Source organism: Protopterus annectens, chromosome 10.part0 (assembly GCF_019279795.1).
Source record: "Protopterus annectens isolate FY-2018-M chromosome 10.part0, PAN1.0, whole genome shotgun sequence".
Lineage (NCBI taxonomy): Eukaryota > Metazoa > Chordata > Ceratodontiformes > Protopteridae > Protopterus > Protopterus annectens.
Window position 1 is genome coordinate 1,017,625,227 of NC_056744.1, and position 24,010 is coordinate 1,017,649,236.

Consider the following 24,010-nt stretch of genomic DNA (forward strand, 5'->3'; position numbering starts at 1 on the left):
GTGCGGGCCATCCTCCACTCCAGCTCAGTTCCGGCGGAGTTGGTCCTGAGGGCTCTAGGGTCCATGGCAGCAGCGATAGCTCTTCTTCCTCTCGCCAGGTTCAATATGCGGGTCCTTCAATGGACACTCCTAGTTCAGTGGTCTTATCTTGCTCTTCCTATGCATCATCCCATTGCGATCAGCAAGGCTTGCAAGCGGTCCCTCCTGTGGTGGCTCCACTCACAACATCTCCACGGAGGCCGCCCCTTTTGTGCTTCTCCCCCTCTCGCCACGGTGACCATGGACGCCTCCCACCTCGGGTGGGGGGGGGGGCATTTTGCAGGCCGGACGGTCCAAGGCACGTGGAACGATTCAGAGACCTTACTGCATATCAATGTTCTAGAGATGAGAGCAGTGCTCTTAGCGTTGCAAGCACTACAGGGCTTTCTTCCCTTGGGAACTATTGCAATTCAGTCGGACAACATGTCTGTCATCTGGTATATCAACAAACAGGGGGGAACCAGGTCTTACCCTCTTTGTCGAGAAGCCATGAGAGTGTGGGAATGGGCAATCTCCACCAACCGCTTTCTCATCGCAACGCATATTCCAGGTCGGTCCAACATCCTTGCGGACAAGCTCAGTCGCACCATTCTCTCCCCTTACGAGTGGTCTCTCAATGCTCAGGTAGCGAAACGCATCTTCGCACGGTGGGGAACTCCTCGTTGCGATCTTTTTGCGTCTCCCTCAAACACCAAGTGCGACAGTTTTTTCGCTCTAATCCCTCCTCCCGGAGATACCCCAAGAGACGCTCTGGTGCATGCTTGGCCCCCCGGTCTTCTTTATGCTTACCCCCCTTTGCCTCTGATGCTCCACAAGTTCTTCAGAAAGCCTCTCGGTTGGGGTGCAGAATGATTCTCATTGCCCCATTCTGGCCTCGACAGATCTGGTTCCCTTTCCTAAGGTCTCACTCGGTGAATCCTCCTTGGATTCTAGATCCCATTCCGGATCTGATATCTCACCCGTCCCGTCTATCAACCCCGAATCTGGACAACCTGAAGCTGACTGCTTGGCTGCTCCAGTTCCACTCCTAATCAGGACTCCCGGTATTTCGTCTCCAGTTAAGGCCATCCTGGTAGCAGCTCATAAACCATCTACCAGGAAAGTTTACCGCAGCAAGTGGAAACGGTTCTCCATTTGGGCGGAGCGGCAAGGTCTAGACCCCTTCACAGTTCCCCTTCCTCTGGTGCTTGACTTCCTAACCACTCTTTTTAATGATGGTGCCAGCAGTTCCACGGTCAAAGTGCAACTTGCGGCAATTTCTCACTATCATATTGGTCAAGACTCCAGTCCACTGATGTCTGCCAAATTGTGTAAGATTTTTCTAAAAGGTACTTTTCTCCTCAGACCCCTGTAAAGCAAGTGGTTCCTCCTTGGGACCTATCATTGGTTCTTCAGGCCTTGACCGCTCCCCTTGAACCTGCGGCTACGGTAGATCTAAAATTTTTATCTTTCAAGGCGGCCTATTTAGTAGCCATTACCTCGGCCAAAAGAGTTTCAGAACTTCAAGCCTTATCCGTTAAGCCTCCTTACTTGGTCTTTCATCCGGACCGTGTATACCTCAGGACCAACCGTCCTTTCTTCCTAAGGTAGCTTCTGAAGCAAATATTAATCAATCCATTAACCTCCCTGTTTTCTTTCCTAAATATCAAAACAAAGGTGAATACAAGCTACATTCCTTAGATGTTCACAGGCAACTTAGATTTTATCTGAACAGGACAGCTGGTCATAGGCAGTCCGACCAGTTGTTTATTTCCTTTGCTAAATTCAACTTGGGTAAACCAATTTCCAAAGTCTCCTTATCACGCTGGATTTCGCAGTGCATCTTATTGACTTATCAAGCTTCTGGAAGGCCCGCACCGGAGGGAGTACATGCCCATTCAACCCGTTCAGTTTCCACTTCAGCGGCCTTTAAAGCTAGGATTCCTCTGGATGATATTTGTTCAGCAGCCACTTGGGCTTCATCTCATACCTTTATTTCCCACTACAAGTTGGATATTACATCTAGAGGTAGAGCATCCTTTGGCTCCGCGGTGCTCCGGAATATCCTTCCATGATGGCCGCCCAAGATTCAGGTAGCTGGGGACTCTGTCCCACAAGTTGCAGACAAATGAATCTCCTACTTCAGATTTAGAAGTTATGTACTCACCATAACGTTCCATCTGAGTAGGTGTATTCATTTGTCTGCAACCATCCCGCCCTCCTATCCCCCTGGCCTTGTCAGTTTCCTGCATATTATGTGTTACCCTTTTTTAGGGTATTTTTATTGTTGGCAAACTTGATCTGAGGTCATGTAGGGAGAGCAGGGCATTATGGGTGAGGGGAGGAGCTGAGAGCTCGGATCCATAGCTGGAAAACCATGCCGGTTCGGATCCAATATCGGATCCATAACCCACAGGTTGCAGACAAATGAATACACCTACTCGGATGGAACGTTATGGTGAGTACATAACTTCTAATTTCTGACTCTCCCTCTCGGGGCTTCGGCGCAGATGAGCTCGGTTCCATCCTCTGGTTCGGAGTCTGTGGTCTCGGCCCCTGGGAGGTTGCTGTCTTCTTCTTCAGAACCGGCAGACTCCTTGGGTTGGGAAAACGGTGCCTTCGATGCCATGAGGAGGGTCATGTCTGTTAAGACCCTTACCTCTTTGGATCTTTCCTCTTCCTCCCCTAAATGGTGGCGTTCTGTCCCTACACCACAGGTCTTCACCAAGCGTCGAGACCCAGAGCCTCAGGTAACCCCATTGGGTGACCCCTGCTTGACTGAGACTTCACCAGACGCCCCCATTGATGATGTCCTGTGCAAGAGGAGGCATTTAGATTCCCCTCAGGAATCCTTAACATCAGACACCGACTTAGAGGAATCAGAAGGGTCAACACGGTCCTCCTGTGAGGATGTCTCATTTGCAGACATGCTGGAAATATTAAGGCAGAGGGGTGACTGGCAGTATCTTACCCCTACTGAGGATGAGTCGGTGCTCTTGAAGGCCTTTGGGTCTCAACTTTCTACTTCCTGGTTACTCCGCCCTTTGACGAATTAATGGACTTGGTCGCTCGAAGGGCGTGGGAGTCTCCTGATTCCATGGAACCGGTCCCTCGGAGGCCCAACAAATTTATCACCTCCCCTCAAGACAGGTCTTTTCTTATGAAGGGAGTCCCCGTTGATGCCATGGTGGTGGTGGTGGCGGTGCCCACCAAGAAAGAGATCTTAGAAACCTTTTCTTCTGTTCATCCTCCTAATAAAGACTCCAGGACTATGGACAGATATGGGAAATGCATCTTTAGTTCTGCGACATTTGTAATGAGATCGCTCAACTATTTGACCCACTTTACCCGTTTTCAACGAGCTCTCCTCAAAGAGCTTGGAGATACTCTACAGGGCAAAACAGATGATGCTGTTTCAGAGAAATTAATGGCACAGCTTAACACCCTTAATTCTATTGTAAACTCATCCATGCGGCTTATTTCTTATGCAGCCGATGGATGGAGCCGGGCAGCAGGTTCAGCGATAGCTCTGCGGAGACAATCCTGGATGCACTTATGCTCCTTTGCGGAAGCCTTCAAGTCTTCCTTTGTTAATACCCCATTTGATGGCTCTTCCTTGTTTGGGCCTAAAGTCAAGGAGACACTCGCTAGGTGTGAGCAGGAAGGAAAGACTCTATCTGCCATAGGAGTCCGTTTTTCCACCCCCACTAGACCGTACCCCAAAGGGCAGAAAGGTGGAAAAATGTGGTTCCGAAAGTCCCAAGGAGCTTTCCAGAACACACGTAGTGAACCCCCCCCCTCCAAGGGCAGAGGAGGGGGTTATAATGGTAGACGCTGCCCAGGCGGCAGAGGGGGTCCGCAGAACTAGGGTGACAGGGAGCAGTTCCTTGGCAAGCCCTATCAGCGCTCTTGAGATGAGGCACGACCGTCCTGCTCTGGAGGCAGTCGGGGGTTGCTTAGCTTTATACCTAGATGCCTGGCTAGGAATTATATCAGATTCTTGGGTAAAAAGCATAATTACCAGAGGTTACATCATTCCCTTTTCAGAATCCCCTTCCATTCGTGCAAGAATCCCAGACGTTCCACCCAGTCTGCGGAATCTAGCAACCATATAAATTCAAAGAAAAAAGTCATCCAGCCAGTCCTGGTGGACCAGATAGGATCCGGAACTTACTCCAGGTACTTTTTAGTTTCAAAGAAAACAGGGGACTGAAGGCCCATCTTAGACCTCAGCAAACTAAATACCTTTGTCAAAAAGGAAAAGTTCCGGATGGTCATGCTTCAGTCGATACTTCCGTTTCTCGAAACAGGCAATTGGATGTGCTCTATAGAACTCAAGGATGCGTACTACCACATCAAAATGGCCAGGCCATCCAGAGATCACCTGCGTTTCCGGCTGGGGGCCAGTCACTACCATTTCCGAGCTCTGCCCTTTGGTCTCACTACAGCCCCAGTGTGTTCACCAAATGTATGGCAGTGGTCACGGCTCACCTGAGACGTGTAGGATTCTGGGTGTTTCCATATCTCGACGACTGGCTCCTCACCGCCACCACCAGACATCAACTAATTTGCACCAGAGATTACACTATCAACCTGTGTTCCAGGTTGGGCATAACCTTAAATTTTGAAAAATCTGCTTTATTGCCGTCGCAGCATATTTCCTTTATAGGAGCAGATCTAGACACCACCACCTCCCTGGTCAGATTGCCTCTAGAAAGAGTAATATCTTTGCAAAGTCAAGTGTCCTAGTTGTTAATGGAAAGGAGAGTTCCGGCATTCCAGGTTCTGAAGCTGTTAGGGACCATGGCAGCTACACTCATAGCGGTTCCTATGGGATGAATGCACATGAGGATACTCCAATGGCTACTATTCACACAGTGGTCTTATCAGCAGCTTCCAATGTCACACAAGATTATTCTGACAAATGCTTGCAAAAAGGACCTTCTTTGGTGGTTGAACAGCCACCAAGTTACTGTAGGTCGCCCATTTATACTTCCCCACCCTCCCACAGCCACAGTGACTACGGATGCTTCCCTGATAGGGTGGGGAGGGCTATTTCAGGGAAGAACTGTCCAAGGCACTTGGTCAGACATGGAATCTCATTTGCACATCAATGTCTTAGAGTTGAGAGCAGTGTTTCTAGCGTTGCAACACTTTCACAACTCTCTACCTTGAGAGACGATTGCAATACAGACAGACAACATGTCAGTAGTCTGGTACATCAAAAAGCAAGGGGGAACCAAGTCTTACACCTTATGCCAAGAGGCTCTGAGACTTTGGCAGTGGGCTGTATCCACCGGGCACTTTCTGATAGCAATGCACATACCGGGGTCATCCAACGTGATAGCGGACAAACTGATCAGAGCCATTTTGTTGCTCCACGAGTGGTCCATCAAAGAACGAATGGCGGAAAGGATATTCCGTAGATGGGGCCAGCCTTGCTGTGACCTTTTTGCATCCCCAATGAATACAAAATGCAGAAGCTACTTTGCCCTGTACCCCCCACCGGGGGACAGCCCAAGAGACTCACTTGTACACTATTGGCCCTCGGATCTCCTATATGCCTTCCCTCCAATCCCTCTGATTCCCAGATTCTTACAGAAAGCCAAAAGCCTGGGAAGAACTGTTATTCTAATAGCCTCGTTTTGGCCTCGGTAGATATGGTTCCCCTTCCTACAGCAATACCAAGTGGAAGAACCTTGTGTTCTGGACCCAGTGCCAGACCTTCTGACTCATTAGTTGGGAATTCTTCATCCCTCTCTTGTCTCCCTCAAGCTGTCAGCTTGGCTGCTCCGCTTCCCAACCTAGCCAGGTCACATGATTTGTCACCAGCGGTTCAACATATTTTAGTTTCCTCTCACAAAGTCTCCACCAGGAAACTTTATAATAGCAAATGGAGGCGATTTGTTCATTGGGCTTCTCCGCATGGTATTGATCCCTGTGTTGCCCCTTTTCATAGTTCTCTGGAATTCTTGACTTCACTCTTTCACAATGGTGCTGCAGCTTCTACGATAAGGGTTCAATTAGCTGCCATATCTAACTTCCATGTGGGATGCAGTGGCTCAAACATTATGTCCCACAGATTATGTGTAAAGCCTTTTTGAAAGGGACTCCTCACCTTAGGCCACCTATCAGGCATCCTGTTACTCCCTGGAATCTGAATTTGGTACTATCTCAACTCATTCTTCCACCTTTTGAGCCTGCATTATCTTGTCCTTTGAAGTTCCTTCCTTGGAAGACAATTTTCCTAGTGGCTATTACTTCGGCACGTAGATTTTCTGAACTACAAGCACTTTCTATCAGGCCCCCATATCTAGTCTTTCACCCCGACAGAGTGTCTTTAAGAACAAATCCTACCTTTCTTCCTAAGGTCTGCTCCGAGGCAAATTTGAACCATTCTATTGACCTTCCTACTTTTTTCAGACGTCATGCTAATAGAATGGAGTACATCTTACATAAGCTTGATGTTCACAGACAATTGAGGTTTTACTTAGACAGAACAAAAGAATTTAGGAAATCTGATCAACTATTCGTTTCCTATGCAGACAGTAAGAAAGGTTTGTCGGTATCCAAAGTTACATTGTCCAAATGGATTGCTGACTGTATAAAATTTGCATATTCTTCAGCTAAACAACCTTTAGAACGTGAGGTGAAAGCTTATCTACCAGGGCTGTTTCTACATCTTTAGCACACGCAGCCCATCTACCTTTGGACACCATTTGTGCAGCTACTACTTGGTCCAAACCTCATACGTTTATCACTCATTACAAAGTAGACAGGGCCGCCAGGGACAGGGCTTCCTTTGGTTCCACTGTTCTCAGGAATATACTCCCATGAGCCGCCCAGGATTAGGGTGCCTGGGACGCTACCCACGTGTAAAGAACAAACGACGAGATTGAACAACTTCACATAAAGAAGTTATATTCTTACCATAACATTCCATGTGAGTTGTTCATCTCGCCTTTGTTCTTACACTCCCTCCCACCTTCCCCCTCCAGGTTATGGAAGAACAGGTATGACTGGTGGTCTGGTTGGTCTTGCTAATGTCCTTCTTTCCAACCAGATTATTGTTTAGCTATTGTAAGTAGTTATGCACTTTGTACATTGTTTATAATTAGTTGCTTAGTGTGTTTTTTTCTTGCTGGTTCAGCAAACTAGATCTGGGGTTGGTAGGAGAGCATCTTGGGATAGGGACTGTGCCTCGAGCTAACTCAAAGATCTTGAGCTTGGAAACTCGTAACTCGGAGCCGAACCCACGTGTAAAGAACAAAGGCAAGATGAATAACTCACATGGAACGTTATGGTAAGAACATGACTTCTTTTTTAGTCTATTCCCATGTATCCTTAACCATGGCCACCCTTGGGGATGATGAAGTCTACATCACATGGGATCACCCATTACCAACAGTTCAAAAGATAGATACGAGAAAACTAGATATAGTGGTCCATGAAAAGAAGACAAAAATAGCCTTGATTATTGAAATCACTACACCCAAATCATTACACCCAGTGACTACAGTGTCTTGCATACAGAGAGACACAAAGTCATAAAATATCAGGATTTTCAGGCAGAAATGAAAGCAATGTGGATGATACCCAGACAGTTCCAGTAGTAATAGGAGCAATGGGTCTTATAAAAAAGAATCTACAATCGTATTTAGATATGTTACCAATACATGTAACTCTGTACGAACTGCAGAAGAAGTCAATACTAGGTACATTCCAGGTGTTGCAAAGAGCACTTCTGGCTGACATCAAAGATTGAAACAATACTAATTTCATGAACTTTAATTATACTTAGACTTGGGAATGGGGTCCATTCCCATCATGGTATTACAAACCCCAAAGATTTGGAGAAATTAAAAAAAAAATTATATTCATAAAGTAGCAGAAAGAATACTAAGAACTAAGCCAGCACAGGAATGGAGAGGGAGATTTTGCTGATAGGGATGACTGCAATCAGGGGTACAGAGAGTAGGCAAGAGGGGGCTGGAATTTACTCTGTCAGGAATACTGGGCAAGCAAATGAGTGTAACTAAGGACATTTTTTGAGCTGGAATGCAGCATGTGAATTGTGTTTTAAGTTTAATTCTGATGACTGTCAAAAAGCAGTTACTAGAAAATGGAATTCAAAATCTAAACCACCTATACTTGAAGTAGTGAATGTTATAACAGAGATAAAAGAACAAGAAGTGGGATCTTTGGAAAAGGGTAAGAATAAATTACATATAAAAATGGAAATTGTGGGAACAGTACATGCAGAAAAATGTTTTGGAGGAGGACTGAGCTTTAAGTGCAGGCAGAAACTGAATAATTTATGTAATGTTTTGATTATGTAATAGATAATATACGATGTTTAACATTTGTAAATGTGAACTTGTTAGTGTAGTTTGATTTACTTTTATATAAATTTGCCTATGTCACAAGTGATACAGTAATTCAGTAAAGATGTATTAAAAAACAGCCAAAAAGTCAGTGTGAGATAAAATGTGCTTAATCCTAGAGATTTTTTACCATCATAGTACCGCAATTACATTCCTAAGTTTCACCAGTACCATCAACCAACTCAGAAACAGTGGTAAAATAGTCTCTGCAGTCTTTTTAGACATGTCCAAGGCCATTGATATGATCTCCCACCCCAAACTATTAAGTACACTCTCTAAACTGAACCTCAGCCCCTCTGCACGTCAGTGGTCTGAAGCTATCTACAGGACCAACAAAATCTGTAAAATGGCTTAATGTCCTATCATCCCCTCTTCCTGTCACACTAGGAGTACCTCAAGGCTCAATTCTTGGGCTGCTACTTTTCACTAATTTTACAAACAACCTCCATAATGCTACCCCACTGGCTTTAACTATCCAATATGCAGATGACACAACACTTATATGCTCTGCTAATAACCTGCAACACCTCCATGATATAAACCAAAAATCATTCTCAGATATTGAGCTATGGCTCTCTAACCATCAGCTCATACTCAACCCCAGTAAAACAAAACTCATGATCTTCCAACCCACAAGATCCTCTCCTACCCCAGCACCTTCTACATCACAGCTAGGAGTAATAATAAAATTAATGCCAATTCACAAACAAAACTACTAGGAGTAATAATAGATAACGACCTAAGATTTGACCTATATATGGCACAAACAATTAAGAATGTTCACAAAAAATGGGTACTTTTTACAGAAATAAAAAGTATCTAACCAGCTCTAGGGTTGCACCTCTAGGGTTGCCATTGCTAGAACCCATTTTCTATCAATGTTTCTGTATGCTTCCCCAATTCTCACCAACCTTAAAAAGACAGATTTAATTAAACTTGAAACATGCTACAATAAAATAGCTAAATTTGCAACCAACTGCCCACATCATACCCAACACTGTTACTCCTTAAAAAAACGTTCACAACTTCTATCCTATAATCAATTAACCTTAACACATAAACTAGTAGATCAACCTGAAAAAAACCTTGCCCTTCTAAATGTTTTCCAGCCCCATACCACAAATCGAAGTCTTCGGTCAACAAATAAATCTCTACTACAAGTGTCGAAATCCACTAATACGGCTGGGGACTCCCTATTTTCTCATCATGAATCAACAAGGTGGTATTCACTACCTCACAACATCAGAAACAACACAAATACCAACTAATTCAAACAGATTCTTAAAAATGATCTTAATGACATCTAGCTTCGCTCCCGTACTACTCCAGGCTCACTAGTTTTAATAGTTTCTTGTCATAATTTTTCTTCCCTGACCACTTCATAATCTATGCTCTTTCTCACATCCAGATAATCTCTGACATCATCCTTTTCTATCCAGTTTCCCCCCCTACAAACCCTTTCTCAGCTTACTGTGAGATAGTTCAATGTCTATACTACAGTAAGAAATTATATCAGATGATTGTTTAATGCAAATGTCAGCTATAATAGCATAGAATGTAATTTCTGGTGTACTGTGTGTCTTGTATATTTTTATATAATTTCTTGTATAAGTTTGATATGATCTCTATATGTGGAGCTTTTCTCCATGGACCTCCACTGAAATGGGCCTTATCCCAGTCGGACATTGCCGGTAAACAAATGTAAAATAAATAAATAAAATAATTTTTTGCATTTAGAAATAAGGCCGTTTTGCTGGAGAAACTTGGTCTTGAAGTGTCAGCCTACAGTTCAGGATTATACCTATATTATGCACCTTTTCAACAAACTCAAGCTTATTGTGAACATTAGAAATGAAGGAGCAGAAGATTCCCTTAAGGAAGTATTAATTGTCATGGCCTCCGGTTTAGCTGTGTTGATTTTCAACCGATTAAAAATAAGAATACATAATTGCCATATCATCCTGTGGAAAAGACAAAGCTGGCTACATTCAGCATAATTATGCAGAGCCCTTCTCACACAAGATGAATATAAATGGTGAAAAATGAAGTGTCACCTGGTTCACGGCTCCAGACAGTACCCCTGCAATACCAGGCTACAACTTTTACCACACTTTTCGGCCACCAAACCAGGACCGAAACACTAAAGGTGGAGTAGTGTCCATATTCACCAAGGATATTCACAACACCAGGCTAGTTGCCCAACACAATGCATCTGAATTTCTCCAGGTGCAACTAACACTAGGTAAGACTGCAATCCAAATTGTAGCTTGCTACAGATCCCCCACCATGCCCCAAGATTCTCACTACACCTTTCTAAACATACTAGAAAATATAAAGATACAACCAAACACCCTAATACTGGGTGATTTCAACTACCCTGCCATTAACTGGGAAAACTACTTGTGTACCAACACCTTTGCCCACCGGTTCTTGGAATTCATAAATTCCAATGCCCTGGATCAACTAATCCTTAGTCCCACCAGGGGCTCCAATATCCTAGACCTGGTCATTACCAACATGGGAAATCAATGCTCCACACCTATGGTCACCACCTCATTGGTCAGGTCTGACCATAAGCTAATCATAAGGCTTTTTTCAGTTATGTTAGAAACCTGGGATGCAACTCCCAGACTTGTTCTGAGTTGATTCTAAACGACAAAAAATACACTGAACCCACAGACATCGCCAATATCCTGGAAGACAGGTTCAGTGCAAACTTCTCCACCCCCTCCCCCCCAAAAGAGCAAGTATCTATCCCGGCAGAGGGCTGCCTCCCAAACATCTCTGATGCTCAGGTGAAGGCTGCCCTCTCCAAAGCAAAAAACACTGCTTCCATGGGACCAGATGGCATCCCAGGTTGGTCCTACATGAACTCCAAGAGGAACTAATCCCTCAAATAAAACAGCTATACAATCTCAGCCTCACTACAGGATATGTGCCCACAGAATGGCGTACAGCAACAGTAGTCCCACTCCACAAAGGTGGAGCCTCTACGGACCCTTGAAACTATCGCCCCATAAGCCTGACTAGCTTAGTCTGCAAGGCTATGGAGAGGATCATCATGGAGCTCATAAACAAAGACATTGAGGACCTACAGACACTAGATCCTACCCAGTTCGGCTTTGTCAAGGGCAGATCCTGCCTTTTGAACCTGGTTGACTTCTTCAAAACAGTCACCAAAGCTATAGATGAAGGGAAGGTAGTCCACACAGCCTGTCTGGACCTTGCAAAGGCATTTGACACAATACCCCACTCGGGCATCATAGATAAGCTATCCAGCTTAAATATAAACCCCTATGTCACAAGATGGGTCGCAAACTGGCTCAAAGACAGAACTCACAGAGTGAGAATTGCTGGAGCCATGTCAGACTCGAAACCGGTCACAAGTGGCACCCCACAGGGTTCTGTCCTGGGACCACTCTTGTTCGGTATATACTTTTCCGAGGTACAGGCAAACGTGGGAGGACTATGGCTCACCAAGTTCGCAGACGACTGCAAACTGGGCGCCATAATCAACTCTCCAGCTGACAGAAACATCCTTCAAAAAGGTCTCACAGAGACAGATAACTGGTGCCAGCGCCATGGTTTAAAGCTAAATGCCAAAAAATGTATAGTCATACCCTTTGGCAAAAACAATGTGCCCACAAATTACCACATAGGCGGAAACCCATTAAGTACAGAGAAGATTATTAGGGACCTGGGGACCCAAGTTGATAGCAATCTCTCCTTTGAAAACCACATTGCCAAAGTGGTTAGAAAGACCTTCTACATAGCCCACCTCATCACGAAGGGTTTCACATCTAGATCAAGAGAGGTAATCGTGCCCCTTTATTCATCCCTCATCAGGCCCATCATAGAATACAATGCCCCTTTTGGGATGTACCTTACCCGACACCTGCAGCAATTAAAAAGACCCCAAAAGTATCTCACCAAGAGGATCAAGGGTCTCAAACAGATGCCATATGCTGCTCGGTTAAAAAAACTCCAGCTCTACTCAGTTGCATACCGCCTACTTGAGGCGATCTATGCCTGACATACAAAGCTATGTCAAATCCAGAATTAATGGACATGCTCCACCTCAGTAAATCTAAATCCCTTAGAGCCACACGCTCAAGGGACTTGAACCTCAGCACAGAAATAAATAGAACTTGCTGGAGGGACAGGTTCATAACCCAGAGGCTCCCTTCGCTCTGGAATAGAGTTCCAGTTCATGTGAGGCAGAGCACCTCACTGAATCTCTTCAAGAAAAATCTCGATAGGTGGATGGGGGATCGTAGGTTTGTCCCAGGGATTACTCCCATGTCACTATTAGACAGAGGCACAGTAAACTAAACCTTAAAAAGGGCACAGTATACGCAAATCAAGGGGTGGTGTAAGCCATACAGAATTTGGCTAGGCTTATAATTGCCCCAGGGCAGATAGCCTAGTATGAACCTATGAATCACTCTTGATATCCACATCCCACCCCCACCCCCGAGTAAGGAAACCTCCGTAAAAAAACTTCACCAAAGCCAACATCATGCTACTCAAGTCAGAAGTGACAAACTTCATGACACTCATGCAGGCGTGAACTGAAAGTTCAACTGCTGAATCCTACACTATGGCACTGCATGAGCACATCCACTCGTGCATGAATCGTGCCATCCCCAATAGAACCAAGATGCTCTCCTCCAAAAAAAGGAAGCCAATCTGGTGGTCCCTTGCCATAAACAAACTTTACAACAAAAGGAAGAAACTGTTGCAGAAAAGAGTAAAATCCCAGGATGCAAAAAACTCCCTTACCAGCCTCAATAAGAAGCTGAGATCCCTCATAAAATCCTCCAAAGCTAGTTACGAAAATAAAATTGCCAAAGATTCCAAAGACAACCACAAGGCATTCTACAGCTATGTCAAGAATCTAAATGGTAATGCTCAGATCTGCTCTGAGCTACAACAGAATGGCATTAAATATACTGATCCCAAGGATATTGGCAATATCCTGGCCGATCGATTCAGTGCAAACGTCACCCCCCTCTCACACCTTAAAGGGCCCATCTCAATACTGAAAGATTGCCAAATTCCAGTAATGGCCACACAGGTAAAAAAACACACTCTCCAAAGTTAAGAATACAGCATCCATGGGACCAGATGACATCTCAGGGTGTGTACTACATGAACTACAAAATGAAATGGTACCTCAGCTAAATGTCATGTTTAATCATAGCCTCACCTCAGACTTCGTGCCCACTGAGTGGTGCACATCTACAGTTATCCCACTCCACAAGGGGGGATCCACCTTGGATCCCGGGAACTACTGCCCCATCAGTCTGATGAGTTTGATCTGCAAGGCCATGGAACGTATTATCATGGAACTTATAAACAAAGACATTGGCAACCTTCAAACACTGGAGCCACGCAGTTTGGTTTTGTGAAGGGCCGATCTTGTCTCCTGAACCTTATTGACTTCTTCAAATCAGTCTCCAGAGCCGTGGACAAGGGTAAGGTGGTCCACACAGCCTATCTGGACCTCACCAAGGCCTTCGACACAATCCCTCACTCTGGAATCATAGATAAACTTACTAAGCTAGGCATTAATCCCTACAGCACCCGAAGGGTTGCCAACTGGCTTAACGACAGAAACCCACACTGTAAAAGTAGCCGACTTCAAATCCAGCTCCAGACAAGTGGAGTACCTCAAGGTTCAGTCCTGGGACTGCTCTTGTTTGGCATCTACTTCTCTGAAATACTGGCTAACAAAGTTCGCAGATGACTGCAAACTGGGAGCCATTATTGAATCCCCAAATGATGTGGATATTCTACAAAAGGGCCTTACAGAAACGTATGCTTGGTGCCAGAGCCATGGGCTCAAGCTCAGTGCCAAGAAATGTATAGTTATCCCCTTTGGGAAAAAACATGTACCCATGAATTACCACCTAGATTGCAGTACACTAAACACCGAAAGTGTGATAAGAGACTTAAGGACACAGGTGGACAGTGGTCTCACCTTCAATAACCACATCGCTACAACAGTCAGGAAATCCTTCTATGTGGTACACCTCATCACTAAGGGCTTTTCATCCAGAAAAAAGGAGGTCATTGTCCCACTATACTCATCCCTCATTAGACCCATTATAGAATACAACACCCAGTTTGGTATGTACCTCTCAAAATATCTGCAACAACTGGAAATGCCGCAGAAATACCTCACTAAAAGAATCACAGGCCTAAAGCAAATGCCCTATGCTGACCATCTAAAACAACTCCACCTATACTCTGTCGCATATCGTCTACTCAGAGGCGATCTCTGCTTAACGTACAAGACCATGTCAAACCCAGAGCTGTTGGACATGCTATACTTAAAAAATCCTAATCCCTCAGAAACACATGCTCCATGGATTTAAACCTTGCCATCGCAATGAACAAAACATGCTGGAGGGATAGGTTCCTGACCCAGAGACTCACCAAACTCTGGAATAGACTGCCCATACATGTCAAGCAGAGCGCCTCTTTGGCCCTCTTCAAAAGGAAACTTGATGATTGGATGGGAGCTAGGAAATTCACCCCTGGGATCACGTCAGTTGCCCTGCTAGAACAGGGGTCCAGGGAAGTAAATACTGTGGGAAGAAATAGCCATGGAATTGTTATGGCTAGGCTTGTATAGGCCCTAGGGCCGATAACCTAGTACCAACCTATGACCCTATCAGATGGTGACCTGTGTACTCTACTCTCATGAGATAGTAGGAAGAGGTGTTTTTCCTGACAAAGTATGGCCAGAGAAGTTAGACGTGAACCAATATAACACTGCAGAGGAGTTGTTGCAGTAAATTCAAAAGTGCTCATTGAAAATGCCATTGGCAACAGTATCAAGTGCAGCAGAGAGATCCGGGAACACCGTTACTGAATAGTTCCACTGGCCTTGAGCCATTAGGAGATCACTGACTACTCAAATGAAAGCAGTTCCTGTACCATGGCAGGTCCAAAACCCACACTGAAAGGAATCCACGTGCTCACTAACTGTGAGGTAAATTTCAAGGTATTTATAGATGCCCCTTTCAATAACCTTCCCCAAAAAGGAAGATTAGAGAATAGGCAGTACTTGTCAAAGGTGTAGAGTTCCAGAGACTGTTTCTTGAGAAGAAGGATGGCAAAGGCATATTTTGAGGATAATGAAAAAAAAAAAAAAAACTTTAAAAAACAATAACAAAAGTGCAGTGTTAAAACTGGAACAATAAACACAGTTGGGGGGGGTAACAGAAAGCAACAGCAAAAACTCAAATTTAGGGCCTTAGCAGACAGCTAGAGTAGAATATTCAAAACAGCATTAACTAAAAGAAGGACTCAATTTCTGTGCCCCACAAAAACTATGGTGAGGAAAAATGGCAAAGCAAGTATGTGTTAGACACAAAGCAGTAAATAATATTTCTTCCAGGATTCCAGCAGTGAAAGTAAAACCAGAGATCCTCTGAAAAATATGTGAGTAACCAAATGCTCCAGATGGTAGATCTTGCATTTGATTTGAAATACAGATAAGACTGAAGCTAGAAATAATAAATATGTACCCAAAGTTAGGAGCAGGAAGCAGGACCAAGTACCAGGCAGGATACTCTAGATATAGATCCACTCAGGCAACCATTATGGCTGATGGAAAAACTGCTGGCAGGAGAAATGCAGACTGAATAACTAAAAATCATTACATTCTTCAACACCCATGGTTTCTTAGTCCAATGTCCTGTCACTATTCCCAGATCTGGCTAAGAGACAAACTGTTAAAGGCAGTAAAATAAGCTAAAAATTTCAACGGTCGCCTTTGCTGAAGATACTGTGGTAGATGTAGTTAGAAGTGAAGAGGCTACAGGGGAAAGTGCTGAAATCGAAAACCAATGTTAAGAGTTCTGATAATTGTCTGTAGAAGCCGATGACCTGTAGAACTGAAAGTAGCCGGTTTTACAAATCATTGTTCTTTTTGTTGTTATGGATATGATTAAGGCTACAAGATTAAACCGCAGAGATCTAGAAAGTCAGTGTTAAAAATTCTGGTGGCATTAGTTATACCTGCTAAAGCTTCCATGAAACTACTGTGAAGGAAAATTGCATACAAAACTGGAAATGCAGTGACATATTAGTATTAATTCAAACAAAGCTGAATGGTACAGAATCCTGACTTAAATAAATTAGGATAACAAATCTTCCAAACTAGGAGTGAGTTTAAGTAACAAAAAAAATATCTAAAAGGAAGATAGGACTACAACCTAAGCAGCCAAGTTGCTGTCATCTTGCTGATTTGTGACACAGGGTATGTACTGGTAATTGACAACAGAGTGGAGAGCGGAGTGTAGAGAACATAAGACTTCATAGTACCTAACCAGGCAGTATGCCCATGAAAGGGCATAAAGTACCATATTTGCATACAAAAATCCAAATGCAACTTTTCCCTTAAAGTAAAAGATGACTAATTTTACATGAAGGAAATAGTCAAAATTAACTTTGCTTTACGTTTTCATATTGCGACTGAATTACATACATGTTGAGGAGAAATTTTCTTCCTTCCATTCTTGCAAGCCCTGATTACAGAAAGTGCTTCTGTATCATATGTCATTGTAAAGATCAATTTGGCCTGTAGATTGGTATTGTGGAATTACAACTTTGGTTCTTCATTCCTAAAGGTGTGATGTAACCATGTCTGCGATAGTAACAGTCAAGCTAAAATGTTTGTATTAAATTGGCTAATGCTTACTGTATCTCAGCTTGTTTACCAGTTGAATGTTAATGGATATATTCCTTCTTCAGATTTGCTGTTAACATGTTTATTACATCATTGTTTATTTGTACACTGACAAAAAGTGTGTTTGTTGTCTTGTTTTGCTTAATCTCCAAAGAATGGTGTACTAAAAAGTGCTGTTACTTACATCCCTATATATTTGTACACCACCAATGCCGATTTGCTTGCACAAAACATGTAGATACGATGTTGTCTTTTCTGGCTAGGTTCATCCTGTGGGGGTTATTGGATCAGACTTTGATCCAATGCCAGACGACTCCCAAGACTTCAGCTCGGCAAGCTCCGCCTCCTCTAACCATAACCCTCCACATTAATAGAATTGCCTCAGATCTAGTTTGCTGCCATACTGGGCAAAATCTCAGTCATTTGCTCCTTCCTGCATCTTTTTTAGAAAGGGTTTTTGTTCCTCATTTCTTCAGGACCGTGCCCACACCCCATTCCCATGGCTCCTGACATTTGTTTTTTTTTTTCTCCTGAGCCGCTTGAATTCATCGCTTTATTATTTCAATGCAGGGTGTAATTTCTAACTTTCATTTGTTAGTCTGTCAAAAAGTAAGCATCCTTTGTTCCCAAAGGATCATGAGTTTTGTACCTCTATTAGACTGATTCGAGCAGTGTCTTCTGTGGCTGTTCAGTCCAATCTAGGAGTTGCAGTTCTTTCCACATTCTAAGTAGCAATAGTCAGATCTCAGTCTGGCATCACAGGCACAGATCTTCCTGAGGACTTTTATCTTCTGCTCTCCTTGCCATACATGGTGAGAGCTTCCTTCACTTCCCATTTCCAGGCAATCTTGTCTGAGGTGAGAGAATACAGGTACTCATGCTAATGAACAGAGCACTGAGGTCACACTTGTAAATGCCCTTGTAGTGCAATTTGGGTCGCCCCTTCTGCCACTTTCCAGACTCCAGCTGTAAAAAACAGAGGTCTTTCAGTATTCAGCCATCTGTCATGCTTGAGACATGACTCAACCAGCGCATACATCTCTGTTTTAGGAAAGTGAACATGGAAGTGGTGCCTATCCCTTCAAGCACGCATGCTGTTGGGAATCTTGTCATGACATTGACATATCAAGTATGTGCCTAAGGCAGCACATATGGAATACATTGAGCCACTGATCCTCTTTTGAGCTCAGCCCATGTTTCACTGCCATACAGTAATGTGATTAAAGCACAAGCTTGTGAAACTGCACTTTGGTATGCACACTGAGTTTATTATTAGCCTCTGCTGTTTTTGTCAGCCTGGGAAATGTTGTGGCAGCTTTCTCAATGCACTTGATCTTGCTATCAACTGACAAGTTGTCAGAGATTGTAGATCCTAGGTACATGGACTCATGGACAACCTCCAGCTAATAGTCACTCACCTTGATTGATGGCTTATTGCCTCCAATGTGGCCCATCTCCTGGGTCTTTAAACTGTTTGGGAGGCCACATACCATACATACGTCTGCAAAACATGTCATGAGTGATTGGTGTTCTTGCTGAGTGTGAGCCACAATAGTTGCGTCATCAGCAAGCAGGAACTCCCTTAGATGCTTCCTAAGCACTCTGGTCTTTGATCAAACAGTTTGAAGAGACTCTTCAGTCTGTCTAATATGGTCATGACATTGTATGACTTGTAACTTCATACGTATAAATGCTCCTACAAGGTCATTTACTACTCTATAGATTACTACCATGTTCAATAGTTACCATTCATTCTTATTGCTACTTATCTAGGATGGGATGACAAGTGTATATGTAATAGAAATGCTTAAATTCTAATACAAAACACCAGAAAAAAATATTTTGAACATTCATACTACTGAAAACCCAGAACACTGGAACTATAAAACCTTGCAAAAGAAACCAGTTTCCTTTTAAAAGCTTTACAACAAAACCCTTCAGAAACACTATGCCTTTTGTTTCTCTAAATAGTGGAAGTGTTACTGAAAGAGTTTTTCTAAGGTATGGTGTAGACTTAGTGTTAGTAGGCATTTAACCCCCTCCACCATCTTAGTAGTGTCCCCTAACTCTATTCATATACCCTACCTTAGAAAATCCCTTTCTTGTAACACTACTGCTACAGAAGACAGCTCAGACACACACCACACCAATCCCCTTACTCAACCCTAATTCTAACCCTAGCCCTGATCTGCAAACACACACACTGAATCTTTCACCTTACCTAACTCGCTAATGCACACATCCACCCACCGCTAGTAAAACTCCATTTACCTGCTTCTGCAAAACATCTCCCATTTATACTTTTTCAACAAATCATATACGTGTGTGTGTGTGTGTATTTTTTATATATATCTATATATATATATATATATATATATATATATATGTATGTATATATATATATATATATATATATATATATATTGTATCTACACACACGCACAGGGAGGAAGAGGGAGAAATTTTATATATATATATATATATATATATATATATATATGTGTGTGTGTGTGTGATACACACACAAGGCTAGTGCTTTATATATATATATATATATATATATATATATATATATATATATTGATATATAAGTTTGGCATCAGCCTCCTTTTTTTCCATTTTCTACATGGAGTTGGAATGTCACATCAACAGTGGCCATCACCTAGAACCAATGTTTGCATTGCCAGGTGGTGTCTTTCTTCAACAGTTCATTATATCACTTGTTAGTCTGATACAAGATATAATTTGCTACTGATTTGTTTTACCTGTACAACTGTTTTAGTAACTCACTACCTCCAAGAGGTAACCTAGTATTGCTTAGGAACCTGCTCAAATGCTGTGATTTAGTGTTACAATGACCAGAAGACAGTATAGTTTTATCAAGTTAATTATCATTAAATGTGGATCTCCAAGAGGGACTTCCAAGATGGCTGCTGAGTAACAGCTTAATTCTAGCTCTCCCCAGTGTAAAAACAGAAACTCAGAAGAGAAAGCCAGTGAACTTATATTTCTGAGTAAAGTTCAGTAACTGGCAAGTAAGTGCACTGCCTGGATGCCAGGAAAAAGGAAATACAGAGGGCCATAAAGAAAATCAGCTACCAAAGGTGAGGAAAAAACACCGACTAGGAAAAATACTGCAGCTGTTCAGAAAAAAAGCAGTGCAAGCTCCAGACATGACTTCCAGTAACCTAGAGGAAAACATAAGACAACTGTACACAGACATGATTAAAATAAACAAAGCACTGTTGGAATAATTTCAACTTAAATAAAAAAGGCTGGAAAAAATGGAAGAAGCTTTAAATAGATATTCTGATGAGGTGATAAAACTGCAAAAATCAGAGGTCAAAATGAAGAAAAGGCTGACAATATAAGACTGCTCAAGAACAATAGAATTAGAGGAAAGAGCACATAGAGAAAACTTGTGATTTTCTGCTGTACCAGAGAAGCTGGATGGAACAGACTGTATTAATTTTACAAAAGCACAAATAAGAAACTGTACTGGTATTCCACAGCAGGTGTTATTAACTGAAAAGGCACATGGTGTGTATGCTCCAAACCTGGCTATGAGAAAGCAACCCAGATCTTTAATAGTAATGATGCAGTTCTACCAGCAGAAGGAGTTAATTTTGACAAAATTGTAGTAGAAGCACAGGCAGTACCATGCATCTTAGCATGGATAAACTTTCTTTTAGATTATCTCAAGTTTGTGTGTGCGGCTGTCAGATTAAAACATTTGTTCCTATTAGGATGATAAAATTTCAGTATTTGAAGATTTACATAGTTTTGTGTGTTATTATTAAGTTAATATGTTTTAAGACGATTTTGGGGTGTGTGTTTTTTTTTGTTGTTTTTTAGAGCTTTTAATGAAACAAAGCTTTGTAAGATGTGACATAGGCTAAAATGGAGATGACAAGAAACAACTGTATAAAAGATTAACCTGCCAAACAGTAAATACATGTAACACAAAAGCTGGAACTAGAGATTTAACAAAAAAAAATGTTATACATAAAAAGTGGGAATAATAACTTTTTAAGAAAGCAATGCTTTCTGTAATGTCTTTAAGTGTGAATGCATACATACATACACATATTTGTTCTTAAAAAATTCTAAACTAGTACTTGATTTAATGTAATTTGGTAGTCTGTTCCTTGCATCGGCTACTCTGTCAGAGAACCAATTAGTACACTTCTCATTCCTGTAGAATCTTCTCCATAGGTTGTCTGATGATTTTGTAGTACTTTCTGATAACCCTAGACATTCCCAGAGGTAGTTGTCTCTAAATGCCCCGTAGACCTGAATAAGATCTCTTCTTAAATATCTGTAAGAGACACTGTGCAAGTTCAGATATTTTAGTCTTTCATAATAACTTAGATTTTCACATCCATGGATGCCCTTGGTATATTTCTGCTGCACTCTTTCCACTTTACTCATGGTTGTCCGACCCAGCCCTACTTGAAATGTTACACCTAAAGAAATCCCAATCCCCCCATACCACATGCTCCAGAGATCACAACCTCATTAACACAATTAGCAGAACATGATGGAGGGACAGGTTCATCTCCCAAAGACTGCCCATATTCTGGAATAAGCAGAGCACCTTGCTGGCCCTCTTCAAGAGAAATCTTGACAAGTGGATGGGTAACAGAAAGTTCACCCCAGGGATCACTCCAGTTATCCTGTTGGATAAGGGGCACTGTGAACTAACATCGGGTGGCACGTTGCCTGGGCAATTGTTTTAGGCTAGGCTTGTAAAGGCTTCAGGGCTGTTAGCCTAGTACACACCTGTGAACTTATTGAGTTTCCATATTGTTATTGCATACTCAAGTTTGGGTCTAATGTAACTAACAAACAATGACTTTATCATTTTTGATTTCCAAGACTTTATAATTCTTTTTATAAAACCAATAGTTCTATAACTATCATTAATGAATTGGTTGATATGATTAGAAAAATTGCTGAATCTACCCATATACCGAGGTCCTTAAATGTGTCTGCAGTTTCAATTGCTCTGTGCTGTATTAAATATTCACCTTTTAATTTATGTCTCCCAGATTATCAGCATATTATTCTCCTGTGCCCAAATGGTCAATTTAGTCAAGTTATTTTGCAGACATGCCTTATCTGTAACACATGTAATTAGTTTACCCAATTTTAGGTCATCTGCATATAGACAGTAGAATACCTCAGATGAAAAAGTTAGGTCTGAAAGATGCATTCTAAACAAGTACGGACCTAGGACAGTGTTCTGTGGAACACCCTGACTGTAACCAAGGATTTCACTGTCCAGTTGCTGTATGTTACTTACCATGTCCTGTTTGTAAGCCATGCAGCTATCCATCTTATCAAGAGTACATCAATACCTAGTTGTACTAATTTATTGATTAGTGTTTTGTGTATGACCCTGTCAAATTCTGAAGTTAAATCTATATAAATTATACCTCAGCACAATTTTTCATTCATAGTTGTCGTTATATTGTTATAGAACATAATGTTACAGATGGTAATAGATCTGTTTTCAACATATGCATGCTGATATATAGTTTCAAGTGCCAACCTATCCAGTTCTGACAATAACTTATCCAATATGACCTTCTCCATTATTTTTCCACAACATGAAAGTAGACTTAAGGGTCTATATGACTCTGGGTTTGTCCTACTCCCCTTTTCCTTGAAGACAGGTTTAATAAGTGCATGTCTCCAATCTTGTGGAATCTCCCCATATTTATATGACCTAGTGAATAATATAATGGTACCGTAAGTTTTTGCTGAAGTGTTCTTAGGTCATTGTTATTCATTCTGTCTCCACCCTGTGCTTTGTTTGGATCCAGTTTGTGCAGTTCTTTTTAAATATAAACTAATTTGATTACGTTATCTGGGGTTACCTGGATATCACTAGGACAACTTATTACCCCTTTTGTGGAGCCAAACTGTTTGGAATGGTCTCGTAGATAAATGCAAAAAAGAAAGAGTAGGGAACTATATTTAAAATGTAGAGTGCAAACAGCTATGGTACAGGAAACACACTTGGAAAGAAATGAACATGTGAATTTGATAAGGAAAGATTTTCAAGATAGCTATTCAGTAGAATACCTGGGACAAAGGAAAAGAGGAGTACTTATATTAATTGTAAGAGGAGCTCCAACAGTGACAGAAGAAGATAAAGAAGATAATAATAAAAATAGGAAATACACCCCGGGGACCACTTCTGTGCCTCTGCTGGACAGTGGCACAGGAAAATAACTTTCTTGGGTGGCATAAGCTATGGAACCTTGCTGGCTAGGTTTACGTAGGCCCTTGGGCCAATAGCCTAGTACCTACCTATGAACCTATAATGGTAGATCTGTAGTACTAAGGGGCTACTGACAAGGGGGGAGGATTACACTGGCATGTGTTTATATTCCATGTAAAACTGCTATAATGGAGCTTAAGAAAATTCTTGGAGAAATAATCGGCTTCCAGCAAGGGGTATTACTTTTAGATGGGGACTGGAATTTGATTTGCAGTGATGAAGATGTGTCTGGGTGACCTAGAAGTCAAAATATAACAAAGGAGAATAGATTTTTGAAGACATTTATGAAAATATTTGGCATGGAAGATGTGAAGTCAGTACTAGGAGTTTGGAGCAAATTTACATATTATTCCCCAAGATGTAAAAATTGGGCTAGGCTAGACAGACGCATCTCCCAGGAACATGTGCATTTAATTGAAAGTCTTGATACGCACCTAATAATCATTTGAGATCATGTGCCAATAATATATAAAATAAAAACACAGGGTAATGAAATAAAAATGAGACACTGGGGCTTTCCCACCTATCTGTTGAAAAGAGAGGAATTTAAGGAATGGGTAGTAGAAATTACTCAGGAGCTAGTAGAGAAGATAGAAATTTCTTCTGAAAATAGATTTA

General features: G+C 42.1%; 1 protein-coding gene across 1 annotated transcript in view; it reads left to right on the plus strand.

The window, feature by feature from the left end:
- The window catches only part of SASS6 (SAS-6 centriolar assembly protein), a 1,319,564-nt gene that overhangs the window by 1,233,852 nt on the left and 61,702 nt on the right, over positions 1 to 24,010 (plus strand). The gene's annotated exons all lie outside the window — the stretch shown is intronic.